Raw genomic sequence first — 18,714 nt, 5'->3', positions numbered from 1 at the left:
GGCAGCAGACTTTGAACATTTATATTTGTGTCATTCTCAAAACTTTTGGCCACGACTGTACACACAGATGTACAGTATTTCTATTCACTTGACTGACTTGAGTCCTGTTAGAGCCCTTTGTGTAAGCCTTTTGTGATGGACCCTGACCAGCGAGAGAAGGGACAGCTTTGTTTAAACTGGGTGTTATGTCAGTTATGTAACTTGATGTTCTAACTCTGTTTAGATAAATTACTGTCTGAATGAAACAGGGCTGCTCTTCTTGATAAAGACAATGATGAAACATTCACAGGTGTTTATGAAAACAAAATACAAATATTTATATCTATTTTTTGGGGGGGGACATTTACTTCAGCAGGAAGGTTACATTCATAAGGCACATTATAATAAAGATGCCATTGTGATTAGATGCATAAGGCACATTGTATTTTACATACAGAATGCAGCAGATATACTGTATATCTTTAGATCTAGAGTGTTCTAACAAACCATGGTGTAGATCTGGAAGGGGTTCTAACAAACCGTGGCGTAGATCTGGAAGGGGTTCTAACAAAACGTGCGTAGATCTGGAAAGGGTTCTAACAAACCATGGTGTAGATCTGGAAGGGGTTCTAACAAACCATGGTGTAGATCTGGAAGGGGTTCTAACAAACCGTGGCGTAGATCTGGAAGGGGTTCTAACAAACCGTGGCGTAGATCTGGAAGGGTTCTAACAAACGTGGCGTAGATCTGGAAAGGGTTCTAACAAACCGTGGCGTAGATCTGGAAGGGGTTCTAACAAACCATGGTGTAGATCTGGAAGGGGTCTACAACCGTGGCGTAGATCTGGAAGGGGTTCTAACAAACCGTGGCGTAGATCTGGAAGGGGTTCTAACAAACCGTGGCGTAGATCTGCAATGGGTTCTAACAAGCCGTGGCGTCTATCTAAGTGTTCTAACGAGCCTTGACATACAGTCGATCTTGAAAGGGAGCGAAATCTTAGTTCCCACGTTTCACTCTAGACTCAGCTGGAGTGAAACGTGGGGAGAAACGGAGCTTCTGGAATGAGCCGACGAAGAACAGGAAGAGCTCCATCCTGGCCAGACCCTCCCCAAGCCGCACAAGCTTACCTGGACAGACACACAGAGATGTGATGTGCTGGTGTTTTCAACTGAATCTCTGACGGCACTGTATAGGAATCCCCTACCTGTGAAGGGTTAGGACCAGTATAGACTAGGTTAGGATTACATGCAGAGAAGGGCAAGAACGCTTACCTCTGGACAAACTTGACGGCCTGGTGCAGGAAGTGTCCTTGGTTGAAGGTGTCTGGTGTTTCCCTCTCCGTCTTGTCAAACAGCACCGAGGTCAGAACGTGCATCAACGCTGTTCCCTGTGAACATCACAAACAATATCCTCTGCCCTTGCCTAAATTCAGTACAATGCAAAGAACATTCACCAACAGAGTCTACCGAAATCCATTTATTGTGTCCCTTCACTAATGATCTCAAAGGACTGTATGCTGTGTGAAAGGCCGTACCTATTCACTGACAAAATCCTAAGCAGGACAGCACAAAATGAGACGCAGAGACGTGACTTCAATAAAAAGAAGGAAACTGTATTGGGTGTTTCTTTCAACTCTCCCCGGGGAAGTACAAACATAAGCCAGGGTAATAGCTATCCCCCAAAAAACTGTTGGTACTAAACGCAAAACCAACAGCTTGATCTGAACATATAACAGGGAATCATGGTGTTGTGGAATTTGCCATAACCTCACTCTGCCCCTTCAGTCTGGTCCTTAAGAGAGCACAAACACAATTAGTCAATTGACCTCAGGTGAGCATCATTAGTGGCTGTACTGCGGCCCACCTCCAGGAGAGGGCGCAGTCAGACCACTTGATCTGGCTGATCCCTCACACATCCCCCCCCTCAAGCCAGAACCAGGGGGGCTCGCTCCAGCCAGACCCACCAGGTCTCGGCGAGAAAGAGCATCCGCGTTACTATGTAGTTTTCCAGGCTTGTGAACCACCTCAAATGTAAACGGCTGTAGTGCTAGGAACCACCTCGTTATTCGGCTATTGTTGTCCCTCTGTCCCGCCATCCACTTGAGGGGGGTGTGGTCAGTGACCAGATGGGAACTTCACCCCAGGAGGTAGTACCTCAGATACCCTAGTGCCCACTTAATCGCCAACGCCTCTCTCTCCACCGTAGCATAGTTTTGCTCCCTTGGGGACAGCTTATGGCTGATATACACAACGAGGTGTTCCTCCGCCTGCGACAACACGGCCCCTATCCCCATGTCTGATGCGTCTGTGAATACAGTAAAAGGCATGTTAAAGTCTGGCATCCTCAAAACAGGGTTTGTGCATAGCACAGTCTTAAGTTCATTAAAAGCTTTTTCGGCCCTGTCGGTCCATACCACCCGCACTGGTTCTGATTTTCGGGTAAGGTCGGTCAGTGGTGCTGCTATGGTGTAATAGTTCGGTATGAAGTGCCGAAAGTATCCTGTCAGGCCCAGGAAGGCGCGCACCGCTTTCTTGTTAGCGGGCCTAGGCCACTCCTGCACCACCTGTGTTTTCTCCTTCTGGGGTTTGATGAGGCCACTGCCAATAGTGTACCCCAAGTATTTGGCTTCGTTTAAGCCTAGGTGGCGCTTCTTAGGATTGGCCGTAAGCCCGGCTGCCTCCAGGCTTGCCAACACAGCTCTTACCTTGTTTAGGTGGTCGTCCAAGTCCTCCGTGTGTATGATGACATCGTCAGTATAGGCGGCTGCGTAAGCCTGATGGGGTCTAAGCAGGGTATCCATCAGTCGTTGGAACGTTTCTGCCACTTCATGTAGACCGAACGGCATCCGGACGTATTGGAAAAGCCCCTCCGGCGTGGCAAAGGCGGTCTTGTGGCGATCCTGCGGGGATAAAGGGACTTGCCAATAGTTCTTGGTTAGGTCTAAGGTGTAAATGTACTTAGCATTCCCTAGCCGCTCTGWGCTCGTTCGACATGTGGCATCGAATCGGGAGATAGCATTTAGGGCCCTGAAGTCGTTACAACACCGTGTTGACCCATCAGGTTTGGGCACCAGCACGATCGGGCTAGACCACTCACTTGTGGATGGCTCCACCACTCCTAGTCGTACCATTTCTCCCACTGCGGCATGCGCCACCTCTCTCCTAGCTTCGGGGATTCTATATGGCCTTAAACATACTTTGGCCCCTGGGTCTGTCCTGATATTGTGCTGGATCAGGTTAGTGCTACCTGGAATGAGCGAGAAAACTCTCCGGCTCTGTCACCGGCTCTGTTGTGCCGTTAATTTGGTTCCCATAGGGACTTACTGGCGTCGCCTCGTCCTTCCCCTTTCACCCGTATAACACCTGTGCCTCCCTCTCGTGGTACAACTTCAACAGGTTGACATGGTAAATCTGCTCGGCTCGGCGCCACCCAGGCTGCCTAACCCTATAGGTCACCGTGAACACCTGCTCTAACACCTCATAGGGACCCTGCCATTGTGCTAGGAGTTTATGTTGCGGCGTTGTCCCCTGTTTTGAAAGTGTGGGGTTGGGCTGTCCAATTGTAGGACTGTGCCTGCGCAGCCTGGGCTCGCCCCATGTGTTTGTTAACCACTGGCCATATAGCAGCCATCCTATCCCACATAAGGACTACGTGTTCACTGAACAAGCGGTAGGGACATGGTTGGTTCTCCCAGGCTTTTTTTTGCTAAATCCAAAATGCCTTTGCATGGTCGCCCGTACAACAATTCGAAGTGGGAGAACCCGGRAGAGGCTTGAGGAACTTAGCGCAGGGCAAACATAAGGTGGGGTAACAGCGTGTCCCCATTTTTTCCATCCTTATCCACTACGCGTCTTATTATGCTCTTGATGGTTTTATTCAGCCTCTCTCACAAAATTAAATCTAGAATCGGCTTCCTATTTCGTAACAAAGCATCCTTCACTCATGCTGCCAAACATACCCTCGTAAAACTGACCATCCTACCGTTCCTCGACTTCGGCGACGTCATTTACAAAATAGCATCCAACACTCTACTCAGCAAATTGGATGCAGTCTATCACAGTGCCATCCATTTTGTCACCAAAGCCCCATATACTACCCACCACTGCGACCTGTATGCTCTTGTTGGCTGGCCCTCGCTTCATACTCGTCGCCAAACCCACTGGCTCCAGATCATCTACAAGTCTCTGCTTGGTAAAGCCTCACCTTATCTCAGCTCACTGGTCACCATAGCAGCACCAACCCGTAGCACGCGCTCCAGCATGTATATCTCACTGGTCACCCCCAAAGTCAATTCTTCCTTTGGCCGCCTCTCCTTCCAGTTCTGTGCTGCCAATGACTGGAACGAACTGCAAAAATGGAGACTCTTACCTCCCTCACTAGCTATTTATTGTATTACAAAAAAACTAGCACCAACTGTCAGAGCAGCTCACAGATCACTGCACCTGTACATAGCTCATCTGTAAATAGCCCATCCAACTACCTCATCCCTATACTGTATTTATTTATTTATCTTGCTCCTTTGCACCCCAGTATCTCTACTTGCACATTCATCTTCTGTACATCTACCATTCCAGTGTTTAATTGCTATATTGTAATTCCTTCGCCACCATGGCCTATTTATTGCCTTACCTCTCTTATCCTATCTCATTTGCACATGCTGTATATAGATTCTACTGGATTATTGATTGTATGTTTGTTTATTCCATGTGTAACTCTGTGTTGTTGTATGTGTCGAACTGCTTTGCTTTTTCTTGGCCAGGTCGCAGTTGCAAATGAGAACTTGTTCTCAACTAGCCTACCTGGTTAAATAAAGGTGAAAATAAAAAACAGTCCGTCCGTCTGGGGGTGAATAACGCTCGTTCTAATCTGCTCTACACTGTATAGTTTACACAGGTCTTTCATGAGCCGAGACATAAAGGGAGTGCCATGATCTGTCAAAACAGTTAAGGGTAATCCTACTCTCGACAAAAACCTGAACAGCTTCTTGGCTATGCCTTTCGTCACTATGGTGCGCAATGGAATAGCCTCAGGATATTTGGTCGCGTAGTCCACTACTACGAGGATGTATTGGTGTCCTCGGGATTATCGTGGCAGTGGCCCCACTAGGTCCATGGCAATACGTTTTTGAATAGTGTTTCTATAATGTGAAGAGGTTTCAGGGGATTGCAAAAATGGGCCTTGGGGGTGACCCCAAGGCACATTGACACCTATCGCATGACCTGCAATATTTGGCTACGTCTCTGGTCACCCCCGGCCAGTAGAACCGGGTTAGTACCCTCTCAGCCATTTTCTCCCATCCTAAATGTCCGTCTAAGACATGGGAGTGGGCCAAGTGCAGGACAGTGTCTTGATATGATCAATAGTTCGGACTCGCCCTCCCTTCTCCTACATACCCAATATAATAGGTCGTTCGTATGGCAAAATATGGGAAACGTCCTGTAGACACCCTCATCCTGTAGACTCTTCCCATCAATAACTGCCACTTTGGCCATAAGCCTTAGCACCTCCGGATCAGGACTGATTGATCAAACTCAGCTTTTTCTGAGTGGGACAAGTTTGAGGTAGGCCTCCGTGCTACAGCAAACAAAAGTAGAAGGGGTGCTCCCCAAAAATGACAAAAATCCAGCTAAAGTGCTTACCAAGAAAAACTTCCAAAACGGTAAGATGTTTTTAATATACACTACAGTTCAAAGTTTGGGGTCACTTAGAAATGTCCTTGTTTTCCATGAAAACATACTTGAAATGAGTTGCAAAATGAATAAGAAATATAGTCAAGACGTTGACAAGGTTATAAATAATGATTTTTAATTGAAATAATAATTGTGTCCTTCAAACTTTGCTTTCGTCAGAGAATCCCCCATTTGCAGCAATTACAGCCTTGCAGACCTTTGACATTCTGGTTGTCAATTTGTTGAGGTAATCTGAAAAGATTTCACCCCATGCTTCCCGAAGCACCTCCCACAAGTTGGATTGGCTTGATGGGCACTTCTTACGTACCATATGGTCAAGCTGCTCCCACAACAGGTCAATAGGGTTGAGATCCAGTGACTGTGCTGGCCACTCCATTATAGACAGAATACCAGCTGACTGCTTTTTCCATAAATAGTTGCATAGTTTGGAGCTGTGCTTTGGGTAATTGTCCTGTTGTAGGAGGAAATTGGTTCCAATTTAAGCGCCGTCCACAGGGTAAGTCATGGCATTGCAAAATGGAGTGATAGCCTTCCTTCTTCAAGATCCCTTTTACCCTGTACAAATCTCCCACTTTAACACCACCAAAGCACCAACAGACCATCACATTGCCTCCACCATGCTTGACAGATGGTGTCAGGCACTCCTCCAGCATATTTACATTTTTTCTGCGTCTCGCGAATGTTCTTCTTTGTGATCCGAACACCTCAAACTTAGATTTGTCTGTCCATAACACTTTTTTTCCAATCTTCCTCTGTCCAGTGTCTGTGTTCTTTTGCCCATCTTAATCTTCTTTTTATTGGCCAGTCTGAGATATGTATTTTTCTTTGCAACTGCCTAGAAGGCCAGCATCCCGGAATCGCCTCTTCACTGTTGACGTTGAGACTGGTGATTTGCGGGTACTATTTAATAAGCTGCCAGTTGAGGACTTGTGACGCGTCTGTTTCTCAAACTAGACACTCTAATGTACTTGTCCTCTTGCGCAGTTGTGCACTGGGGCCTCACACTCCTCTCTCTATTCCGGTTAGAGACAGTTTGCGCTGTTCTGTGAAGGGAGTAGTACACAGCATTGTACGATATCTTCAGTTTCTTGGCAATTTCTCCCATGGAATAGCCTTCATTTCTCAGAACAAGAATAGACTGACGAGTTTCAAAAGAAAGTTCTTTGTTTCTGGTCATTTTGAGCCTGTAATCAAACCCACAGATGCTGATGCTCCAGATACTCAACTAGTCTAAAGAAGGCCAGTTTTATTGCTTCTTTATCAGAACAACAGTTTTCAGCTGTGCTAACATAATTGCAAAAGGGTTTTCTAATGATCAATTAGCCTTTTAAAATTATAAACTTGGATTAGCTAACACAACGTGCCATTGGAACACAGGAGTGATGTGTTGATATTCCATAAAAAATCAGCTGTTTCCAGCTACAATAGTCATTTACAACATTAACAATGTCTACACTGTATTTCTGATCAATTTGATGTTATTTTAATGGACAAAAAATTTGCATGATGTGACCGACATGGTTTAAACTCCACAAGACTGTCTTGCTGAGCTTAAGTTTAGTCATAACCCACTGGGCACAAACTGGTTTAATCAACGTTATTTCAACGTAATTTGTCAATGTATTGTGACGTGGAATCTACATGAAAAATGCATTGGATTTGAAAAATGTCATGAACATAAACTGTTYTTTTGAGGTTGGAATTTCAACCACAGGATTGTCATCATTGTAACCAATTTTCAACATAGACAAATCTTGTTTAAAATATGTTGAATTTGTACCTTTGAAATGTCAGATCTTCAGTGTTATGTTCACTATTAGAATAAAACAATAGGCTATGCAGCACCTCCTACTGGAGAGTTGATCTGTCTACAGCTATTATTTTGGTCTCCCAACCAGGGTTTTAACCATGCCCAGCTCTGATTAGAATCACTGACTACTACCAATGTGCTAATGTGAGAATGATTATTGAGACATCTCTTAATAACTAAATATAGTCACTGTTGCTATCGAAGGGTAGGTTTAAAAGCGCAAATGAAATGTAACCATACTTTATAAGTCATATACTGTATCATAAATGTTACTATTTAGGCCTACAGTATAAAGCATTTGCAAAGTCATCAACAGCTTTTGTTTCAATTCAATCTAGGGTTCAACTAAAAACATACAAAACAAATAGGCCTAGGGTTTCAAGCTTCGGTTGATTTCAAATGTAATCTTCAAGTTAATCATTCATATGTTGGATTCACTCCTCAATCATAAGCAAACATCTAAGTTAAAGAATAGGACTAAATCAAATCAAACTTTATTTTAAAGGCACTTAAAGTTTGATTAGATTAGATTTAGTGTTATTCTTAGATTCTTGGTTGAGATGGAGATGTGAATCCAAAATAATAATTATTACTTTGTGGACCAACTGGATATTGAATTGTGTTTGGTTGTCAACGCAACCAAATATCAACATTTGAAGGAGATGAATCTTCTGCTTGGATCGTTCCATCTGTACCACTGACTTAGTCTTGCTTTAATTCTAGTCTCTCTACAAATGAATAATTGAAATCTAAGTTAAAGAATCAAATCAAACTATAAATGCACTTTACATAACGTTTCATTTGATTTAGTTGTATTTTTTTCAACTTTGATTCTTGGTTGAGATGAAGATGTGAATCCAACATATCAATTATTCAATTGTAGACGAACAGGAATTAAAGACAGACTAAGTCAGTAGCACAAAAGATATCTCCTTCAAATGTTAATATTTGGTTGCGTTGACAATCAAACACAATTCAATATCCAGTTTGTCTACAACCAAAAATCAAAGAACAGGACTAAATTGAATCGAATCAAACTTGAAATGCACTTTAAATAAAGTTCAATATCACTTTTGCAATACAATAAATAGCCTATTAACTTGTCGACAAATTAACAAATGATATGTTGGATTCACGTCTCCAACTAAACCAAAAATAAAAGTTCAAGAATAGGATTAAGCCAGTAGCTCAGATGAAACAATACTAGCATTAGATATCCTTTAAATGTTGATATTTGGTTGCGTTGTCAACCAAACACAATTCAATATTATTTTTGTAATACAATAAATAGCCTAAAGTTAAGGCTATCTTACAAACTACACTGAACCAAAATATAAACGCAACATGCAACAATTTCTAAGATTTTACTGAGTTACAGTTCATATAAGGACATCAGTCAATTGAAAGAAATAATTTGGGCCCTAATTTATGGATTTCACATGACTGGGAATACAGATATGCATCTGTTGGTCACAGATACCACCATTTGCCTCATGCAGTGCTACACATCTCCTTTGCATAGAGTTGATCAGGCTGTTGATTGTGGCCTGTAGATAGTTGTCCCACTCCACTTCAATGGCTGTTTGATGTGGCTGGATATTGGCGGAAACTGGAACACACTGTCTTACATGTCGATCCAGAGCATCTAAAACATGCTCAATGGGTGACATCATGGTGAGTATGCAGGTCATGGAAGAACTGGGACATTTTCAGCTTCCAGGAACTGTATACAGATCCTTGCGACATGGGGCTGTGCATTATCATACTGAAACATGAGGTGATGGCGGTGGATGAATGGCACGACAATGGCCCTCAGGATCTCGTCACGGTATCTCTGTGCATTTAAATTGCCATCAATAAAATGCAATCGTGTTCATTGTCCGTGGCATCTGCCTGCCCATACCATAACACCACCGCCACCATGGGGGCACTGGTCACAAGGTAATCCAGTAATTGTAGTAAACAGTGCCACACTCAGGCAGAAAACTGAATGTACTATTCTCAGAAAGGCCCATCTTTTCAAAGYAAACTATTTGAGAAAAATAAGTAGATTTGTTGTGATCACAAGAAAATCCAAATAATTAAGTTAATAGATGACATTCACTGCTATAAACCTGTCTCCAATATAGTCACATAGTTTACACAGATCCGTCGCTGACTTTCGTGTGAAAAGGCATCCCATGGTCTGTTTTGTCAACGAGCCCAATGGACAGTGTGTTCGGAAAGTATTCAGACCCCTTGACTTTTTCAACATTTTGTTATGTTACGGCCTTATTCTAAAGTGGATTAAATAAATAAAAATTCTCATCAATCTATACACAATACCCCAGAATGACAAAGTGAGAACATCTTTTTAGAAATGTTTGCAAATGTATTCAAAATAAAAACAGAAAAACCTTATTTACATAAGTATTCAGACCCTTTGCTATGAGACTTGAAATTGAGCTCATGTGCATCCTGTTTCCATTGGTCATCCTTGAGATGTTTCTACAACTTAATTGGAGTCCACCTGTGGTAAATTCAATTGACTGGACATGATTTGAAAAGGCAAACACCTGTCTATATAAGGTCCCACAGTTGACAGTGCATGTCAGAGCAAAAACCAAGCCACGAGGTCAAAGGAATTGTCCGTAGAGCTCTGAAACAGGATTATGTTGAGGTACAGATCTGGGGAAGGGTACCAAAACATTTCTGCAGCATTGTAGGTCCCCAAGAACACAGTGGCCTCCATCATTCTTAAATGGAAGAAGTTTGGGACCACCAACACTCTTCCTAGAGCTGGCAGCTTGGCGAAACTGAGCAATCAGGGGAGAAGGGCCTTGGTCAGGAAGGTGACCAAGAACCCGATGGTCACTCTTACAGAGCTCCAGAGTTCCTCTGTGGAGATGGGAGAACCTTCCAGAAGGACAACCATCTCTGCAGCACTCCACCAATAGGGCCTTTATGGTAGAGTGGCCAGACTGAAGCCACTCCTCAGTAAAAGGCACATGACAGCCCGCTTGGAGTTGCCAAAAGGCACCTAAAGGAATCTCAGACCAAGAGAAACAAGATTCTCTGGTCTGAATGTCAATCGTCACGTCTGGAGGAAACCTGGCACATCCCTATGGGGAAGCATGGTGGTGGCAGCTTCATGCTGTGGGGATATTCTTCAGCAGCAGGAACTGGGAGACTAGTTAGGATATAGGGAAAGATGAACGGAGCAAAGTACAGAGAGATCCTTGATGAAAACCTGCTCCAGAACACTCAGGACCTCAGACTGGGGCGAAGGTTCAACTTCCAACAGGACAAGGACCCTAAGCACACAGCCAAGACAACACAGGAGTGGCTTTGGGACAAGTCTCAATGTTCTCGATTGGCCCAGCTAGACCCAGACTTGAACCCGATTGAACATCTCTGGAGAGACCTGAAAATAGCTTTGCAGCGACGCTCCCCATTCAACCTGACAGAGCTAGAGAGGATCTGCAGAGAATAATGGGAGAAACTCTCCAAATACAGGTGTGCCAGGCTTGTAGTGTTGTACCCAAGAAGACTCGAGGCTGTAATCCCTGACAAAGGTGCTTCAACAAAGTGCTGAGTAAAGGGTTTGAATACTTATGTAAATGTGATATTTCAGTTTTTTTATTAAAACAATTTTGCAAACAATTCTAAAAACCAATTTTTGCTTTGTCATTATGGAGTATTGTGTGTAGATTGATGAGAAAAAATATATTTTTTATCCATTTTAGAATAAGGCTGTGTATTTCAAACACTGGTGGTAACCAAATCAAATCAAATGTATTTATATAGCCCTTCTTACATCAGCTGATATCAAAGTGCTGTACAGAAACCCAGCCTAAAACCCCAAACAGCAAGCAGGTGTCGAAGCACGATGGCTAGGAAAAACTCCCTAGAAAGGCCAAAACCTAGGAATAAACCTAGAGAGGAACCAGGCTATGAGGGGTAGCCAGTCCCCATTCTGGCTGTGCCGGGTGGAGATTATAACAGAACATGGCCAAGATGTTCAAATGTTCATAAATGACCAGCATGGTCAAATAATAATAATCACAGTAGTTGTCGAGGGTGCAACAAGTCAGCACCTCAGGAGTAAATGTCAGTTGGCTTTTCATAGCCGATCATTGAGAGTATCTCTACCGCTCCTGCTGTCTCTAGAGAGTTGAAAACAGCAGGTCTGGGACAGGTAGCACGTCCGGTGAACAGGTCAGGGTTCCATAGCCGCAGGCAGAACAGTTGAAAATTGGAGCAGCAGCATGGCCAGGTGGACTGGGGACAGCAAGGAGTGTTATTGCCAGGTAATCTTGAGGCATGGGTCTTTCTCTCCCCCGAGAGAGAGAAAGAAAGAAAGAGAGAATTAGAGAGAGCATACTTAAATTCACACAGGACACTGGAGAAATACTCCAGATATAACAGACTGACACTAGCCCCCCGACACATAAACTACTGCAGCATAAATACTGGAGGCTGAGACAGGAGGGGTCAGGAGACACTGTGGATATAACCCCACCCACTTTGCCAAAGCACAGCCCCCACACCACAAGAGGGATATCTTCAACCACCAACTTACCATCCCGAGACAAGGCCGAGTATAGCCCACAAAGATCTCCACCACGGCACAACCCAAGGGGGGGAACCCAGACAGGAAGACCACGTCAGTAACTCAACCCACTCAAGTGACGCACCCCTCCTAGGGACGGCATGGAAGAGCACCAGTAAGCCAGTGACTCGGCCCCTGTAATAGGGTTAGAAGCAGAGAATCGCAGTGGAGAGAGGGGAACTGGCTATGCAGAGACAGCAAGGGCGGTTCGTTGCTCCAGTGCCTTTCCYTTCACCTTCACACTCCTGGGCCAGACGACACTCAATCATAGGACCTACTGAAGAGATGAGTCTTCAATAAAGACTTAAAGGTTGAGACCGAGTCTGCGTCTCTCACATGGGTAGGCAGACCATTCCATAAAAATGGAGCTCTATAGGAGAAAGCCCTGCCTCCAGCTGTTTGCTTAGAAATTCTAGGGACAATTAGGAGGCCTGCGTTTTGTGACCGTAGCGTACGTGTAGGTATGTACGGCAGGACCAAATCGGAAAGATAGGTAGGAGCAAGCCCATGTAATGCTTTGTAGGTTAGCAGTAAAACCTTGAAATCAGCCCTTGCCTTAACAGGAAGCCAGAGTAGGGAGGCTAGCATTGGAGTAATATGATCACATTTTTTGGTTCTAGTCAGGATTCTAGCAGCCGTATTTAGCACTTACTAAAGTTTATTTAGTGCTTTATCCGGGTAGCCGGAAAGTAGAGCATTGCAGTACTATAACCTAGAAGTAACAAAAGCATGGATACATTTTTCTGCATCAATTTTGGACAGAACATTTCTGATCTTTGCAATGTTACGCAGATGGAAAAAAGCTGTCCTTGAAACAGTCTTGATATGTTCGTCAAAAGAGAGATCAGGGTCCAGAGTAATGCCGAGGTCCTTCACAGTTTTATTTGAGACAACTGTACAACCATCAAGATTAATTGTCAGATTCAACAGAAGATCTCTTTGTTTCTTGGGACCTAGAACAAGCATCTCTGTTTTGTCCGAGTTTAGAAGTAGAAAGATCATCCCAATAATTTAGGTAGCCTAGTAAACTATGCCCCCCTCTGGTATGTTCTATTGCGAACTCTCTGGGACTCGTTGTTTCCCTGTTAACTACTCAAAGATATTTAACTTATTAAGTCAAAGACGAAATTAACTGCAATAAACTGGTCTCAAATGTATTTGCATATCTAGGCTACGCAGAACCACGGTGGACCCATTGTGTAAAATTAGAGTATTTTCTCGCTTTGTGCACAGAGCATTGTCATGCCCTGTGCACAATTTATTTTGCCCACTCTGCAGACGGCTCTATAGGTCCGCTAATACAGGACTATTAGGCCCAGTGCACTACTTTTGTGAAAAAAATATTTTTACTTTTTTACTTACTTTTACTTTAATATATTTATTCCGATTTTTCAGGGGGTACAGCAGCACCCCTACTTCCCGCGGTTATGAATACTGAGAAAGAGGCTTTGGAGGAAATTCTTATTGAGTCAGACACAGATGCTGGGAGCGACCTGGAGCAAGATGACTCGGGCAGAGAATTGTTTTTTCTAGAAGGATTGGATTCTGTTTTAGATGTGTAAATAAATTATTTTGTATAACTTTCTATAGTTTACTATATGTATTTGCTATTTTTTAATATAGTTGTGGTCTGCTTCTTTTTGTTTTGTATTTACAGTATAGTGGTGTCCTGTCCTGTGTAGCCTATAACCAGTGTATCATTCCAAAGTAGTTACATTTGTATATATTTCACATTAGTTAGCTGGTAAAAGTTGGACATATTCTGTGTAACAGTGGAGAGGCGTTTACCAAATTCTCATGGTCATTGTTACTTTGTCTCTCAAGGTAGGTGACCTGTGTCCCACTGTTTTCATTGTTTAGGCTAGTAAATTGCTTTTAAATTACAGTAATGTCGTTTTGTTATATAGTTGTGGTCTGCTTTTTTGTGTTTTGGACTATGTACAGTTGAAGTTGGAAGTTTACATACACCTTAGCCAAATACATTTAAACTCAGTTTTTCACAATTCCTGACATTTAATCCTTGTAAAAATTCCCTGTCTTAGGTCAGTTAGGATCACCACTTTATTTTAAGAATGTGAAATGCTTTGGAAGTATGCTTGCGGTCATTGTCCATTTGGAAGACCCATTTGCGACCAAGCTTTAACTTCCTGACTGATGTCTTGAGATGTTGCTTCAATATATCCACCTCATTTTCCTCCTCATGATGCCATCTATTTTGTGAAGTGCACTAGGCCCTCCTGTAGCAAAGCACCCCCACAACATGATGCTGCCATCCCCAGTTCTATTTTTGTTTCATCAGACCAGAGGACTTTTCTCCAAAAAGTACCCTTCTTTGTCCCCATGCGCAGTTGCAAACCGTAGTCTGGCTTTTTTTATGGCACAACAGAGTGAGATGAACCTGAGGACAGATGGCGTACAGTCATTGAAGATTATGTGGAGCCAGTACCACCCAGGTTCAGACCGAAACGACCTGTAGGCCCACAGTTGGACGGTACTCAAACATACCAGCTGTTTCAGCTTTACTTCACCACCTCTGTGCTGGGGACACTAGTTTGCAATACCAACAAGTATGGGGAGAATAAGCAGCAGAGGGGAAAGAAGATGCACTGGTAACATGTCACCATGGGCAACATGCTCTCCTACATTTCCCTGGTGATATACATGGGACTGGCGAAGGTATCAAGACTAGTTGACTTGTGAAAACTGTTTCTTGGCCATCAACTGTACTCTTCACATGAGTGACCCACAAAAGGATGAGGAGAATGACAATAAGAAGAGGACTGCAGGGTATGATCCTCTCGCAAGAGTCAAGGCCATTTACATTTATAATTTATATCTGTTTTCCAAATTTGTCTTGCTAATAGTTCTTCTTAATGTGGGACCAATACCATTTAGGCTTATTCAATGTGTAATAGCAGTCGAATTACCCCATTCTGACACTTTGGAGAGGTTGAAAGGACACTTGGATGCACCTTTTCCATATTATGTCTATCTTTGATAAGCTACCCAGGAAAGGGTGGAAAACAGCCCATATGAATATATATAGCCTTAGAAATAAGGTTCATGAAATCAATAACTTGCTAACATCAGATAACCTTCATATATTAGCAATTTGATGATACAGCAGTGGCAATACAAGGTTATAACATCTATAGAAGAGACAGAAATGCTTATGGAGGAGGTGTGTCTGTATACACTACCGTTCAAAAGTTTGGTGTCACTTAGAAATATCCTTGTTTTTGAAAGAAAAGCTAATTTTTGTCCATTAAAATAACATCAAATTATTCAGAAAAACAGTGTAGACATTGTTAATGTTGTAAATGACTATTGTAGCTGGAAATGGCTGATTTTTAATGGAATATCTACATAGGCGTGCAGAGGCCCATTATCAGCAACCATCACTCCTGTGTTCCAATGGCACGTTGTGTTAGCTAATCCAAGTTTATAATTTTAAAAGGCTAATTGATCATTAGAAAACCCTTTTGCAATTATGTTAGCACAGCTGAAAACTGTTGTTCTGATTAAAGAAGCAATAAAACTGGCCTTCTTTAGACTAGTTGAGTATCTGGAGCATCAGCATTTGTGGGTTCGATTACAGGCTCAAAATGACCAGAAACAAAGAATTTTCTTCTGAAACTCGTCAGTCTATTCTTGTTCTGAGAAATGAAGGCTATTCCATGGGAGAAATTGCCAAGAAACTTAAGATCTCGTACAATGCTGTGTACTACTCCTTTCACAGAACAGCGCAAACTGTCTCTAACCAGAATAGAACTGAGCAAGAGGACAAGTACATTAGAGTGTCTAGTTTGAGAAACAGATGCCTCACAAGTCCTCAATTGGCAGCTTCATTCACTTCTTATGGCTGCAGGGGCAGTATTGAGTAGCTTGGATGAAAGGTGCCCAGAGTAAATGGCCTGCTCCTCAGTCATAGTTGCTAATATATGCATATTATTATTAGTATTGGATAGAAAACACTCTGAAGTTTCTAAAACTGTTTGAATTATGTCTGTGAGTATAACAGAACTCATATGGCAGGCAAAAACCTGAGAAGAAATCCAACCAGGAAGTGAGAAATCTGAGGTTGGTCGATTTTCAACTCATCACCTATTGAAAACACTGTATGATATGGGTCTGTTTGCACTCCCTACGGCTTCCACTCGATGTCAACAGTCTGTAGAACGTTGAATGAAGCTTCCACTGTGAAGTTGAGCCGGATGGGAGGTGTTTGAGTCAGTGGTCTGGCAGAGAGCCAGGTCCTGGTCATGCGCATTCCACATGATATCGACTTGCGTTCCGTTACTTCTATAGACACAAAGGAATTCTCCGGTTGGAACGTTATTGAATATTTATGATAACAACATCCTAAAGATTGATTCTATACTTAGTTTGACAAGTTTATTCGACCTCTAATATAACGTTTTGAAGTTTTCGTCCGACGTTCGCCTGGACCTGCACGAGCGTTTGGATATGTGTACTATACGCGCTAACAAAAGTAGCAACTTGGACATAAATGATGTACATTACCGAACAAAATGAAAATTTCTTGTGGAAGTGGGAGTCCTGGAAGTGCATTCCGACAAAGATCAGCAAAGGTAAGTGAAGATTTATAATTATTTTTATGAGTTTTGTTGACTGCACAATATGGCGGGTAACTGTATGGCTTACTTTTGTGGCTGAACGCTGTTCTCAGATGATTGAATATTGTGCTTTTGCCGTAAAGATTTTTGAAATCTGACACAGCGCTTGCATTAAGAACAAGTGTATCTTTAATTCTATGTAAAACATGTATCTTTCATCAAAGTTTATGATGAGTATTTATGTTATTTGACGTGGCTCTCTGCAATTTCTCCGGATATTTTGGACGCATTTCTGAACATGGCGCCAATGTAAACTGAGGTTTTTGGATATAAATATGAACTTAATCGAACAAAACATATATGTATTGTATAACATGAAGTCCTATGAGTGTCATCTGATGAAGATCATCAAAGGTTAGTGATTCCTTTTATCTCTATTTCTGCTTTTTGTGACTCCTGTCTTTGACTGGAAAAATAGCTGTGTTTTTCTGTGATTTTGCAGTGACCTAACATAAACGTTTGTGGTGCTTTCGCTGAAAAGCCTATTTTAAATTGGACACTTTGGTGGGATTAACAACAAGATTACCTTTAAAATGGTTTAAGATACATGTATGTTTGAGGAATTTTAATTATGAGATTTCTGTTTGAATTTGGCACCCTGCACTTTCACTGGCTGTTAACGGGATTGCAGCTTTAAGAAGTTTTAAATAGTCCGCGCAAAACACTAGTCTCAACATCAACAGTGAAGAGGCAACTCCGGGATGCTGGCCTTCTGGGCAGAGTTGCAAAGAAAAAAACATATCTCAGACTGGCCAATAAAAATAAAATATTAAGATGGGCAAAAGAACACAGACACAGAGGAACTCAGAGGAACTCTGCCTAGAAGGCCAGCATCCCGGAGTCGCCTCTTCATTGTTGACGTTGAGACTGCAATGTAGCAGCCACATGGCAAAGTTGCCACATTATGACTACCTGTACAAATCATCCATGGCTTTTGGTAGCTATTGTTAGGTTTGTGCTAATGTTTGCCTTGAGCGCTGAATGTCACAAAAGTTTAGGGATAACAAGTATCATTCACTTGATACATGGAGGGACTGTTGTTAATGCTGTAGCTAATGTCTATCACCTTGGGTATGAAGTATCCCCCCAGTGTTGCGTCTTTGCTAGCCATCTTGGGGAAACCCAGCGGCACAATGTTGCCCATCCCCTGTGTCTCATGGATGACAGTGTCAGTGTAGGACATGTTGGGCTGGCGGGACTGGCCTATCACTGTTTATCTCAGCCTGGACCTTCCCTGGAGGGAAAAGGTGAAGGGATCAATCAATTGATCAATAGATCAATCAAATAATCAACCAATCACGCGGGTGCTGTGGAAGAGTCGACTCCCCCTGTATCTCTGGGTAGTTCATCATGTAGACCAGGGCCTAGCATAAAGGGGTGGCAACGGTCTTCATCCCAGCCTCGATCAGGTCCAGGGTACTTACCACTAGGGTCTCTGTATTGAACACTGACATACTGAGTTTCATAATTCAAAGAGCCAACCAAAGAGGGGGGAAGTCTGTCATATGAAAATCAGTGCTCCCCCCTTTCCATTACAAAAACATGGTTCCCACACCCTGCTGAACACGGGGTTTCAATTAGTTTCAAATACCACCGACACCAACATCTTCACATTATGAAATGACTCCACTGACAACTATAGGGCAAAACGTCAGAAACGTCATTGCTTATGACCTTTTTAACCTGAACATGGACTGTTTGAAGAGTTTTATCTCAAGTTTTTTGTGATCTGTTCTGGTTGGATTTCCCCTCCAGCCCTTTGATGATGGAGATGGAAACTGACTGGGGTAAAGAAATCAGAAATCTAGAGCAACACGACCGAGCTTCCAGCTCTGACACACTTTTCATTCACACTCTTCTCAACACACACACATGCTCGTCACAATGGAAGAGGCACATGTATAGCTTCCTAATCAATATCTGTTATATTTGGAAGCCACACACACACACACACACACACACACACACACACACACACACACACACACACACACACACACACACACA

The 18,714-nt window shown here is 42.8% G+C and overlaps 1 pseudogene; it reads right to left on the bottom strand.

The window, feature by feature from the left end:
* Window positions 1-813: 813 nt before the first annotated feature.
* Window positions 814-18,161, bottom strand: LOC111975961 (cytochrome P450 2J2-like; annotated as a pseudogene).
* Between the last annotated feature and the right edge of the window lie 553 nt (window positions 18,162-18,714).

The sequence above is a fragment of the Salvelinus sp. IW2-2015 genome, linkage group LG16, assembly GCF_002910315.2.
Source record: "Salvelinus sp. IW2-2015 linkage group LG16, ASM291031v2, whole genome shotgun sequence".
Taxonomy (NCBI): Eukaryota; Metazoa; Chordata; class Actinopteri; order Salmoniformes; family Salmonidae; genus Salvelinus; species Salvelinus sp. IW2-2015.
Note: the sequence above shows the minus strand (reverse complement) of the source record. Positions and strands in the feature narration are given on the sequence as shown.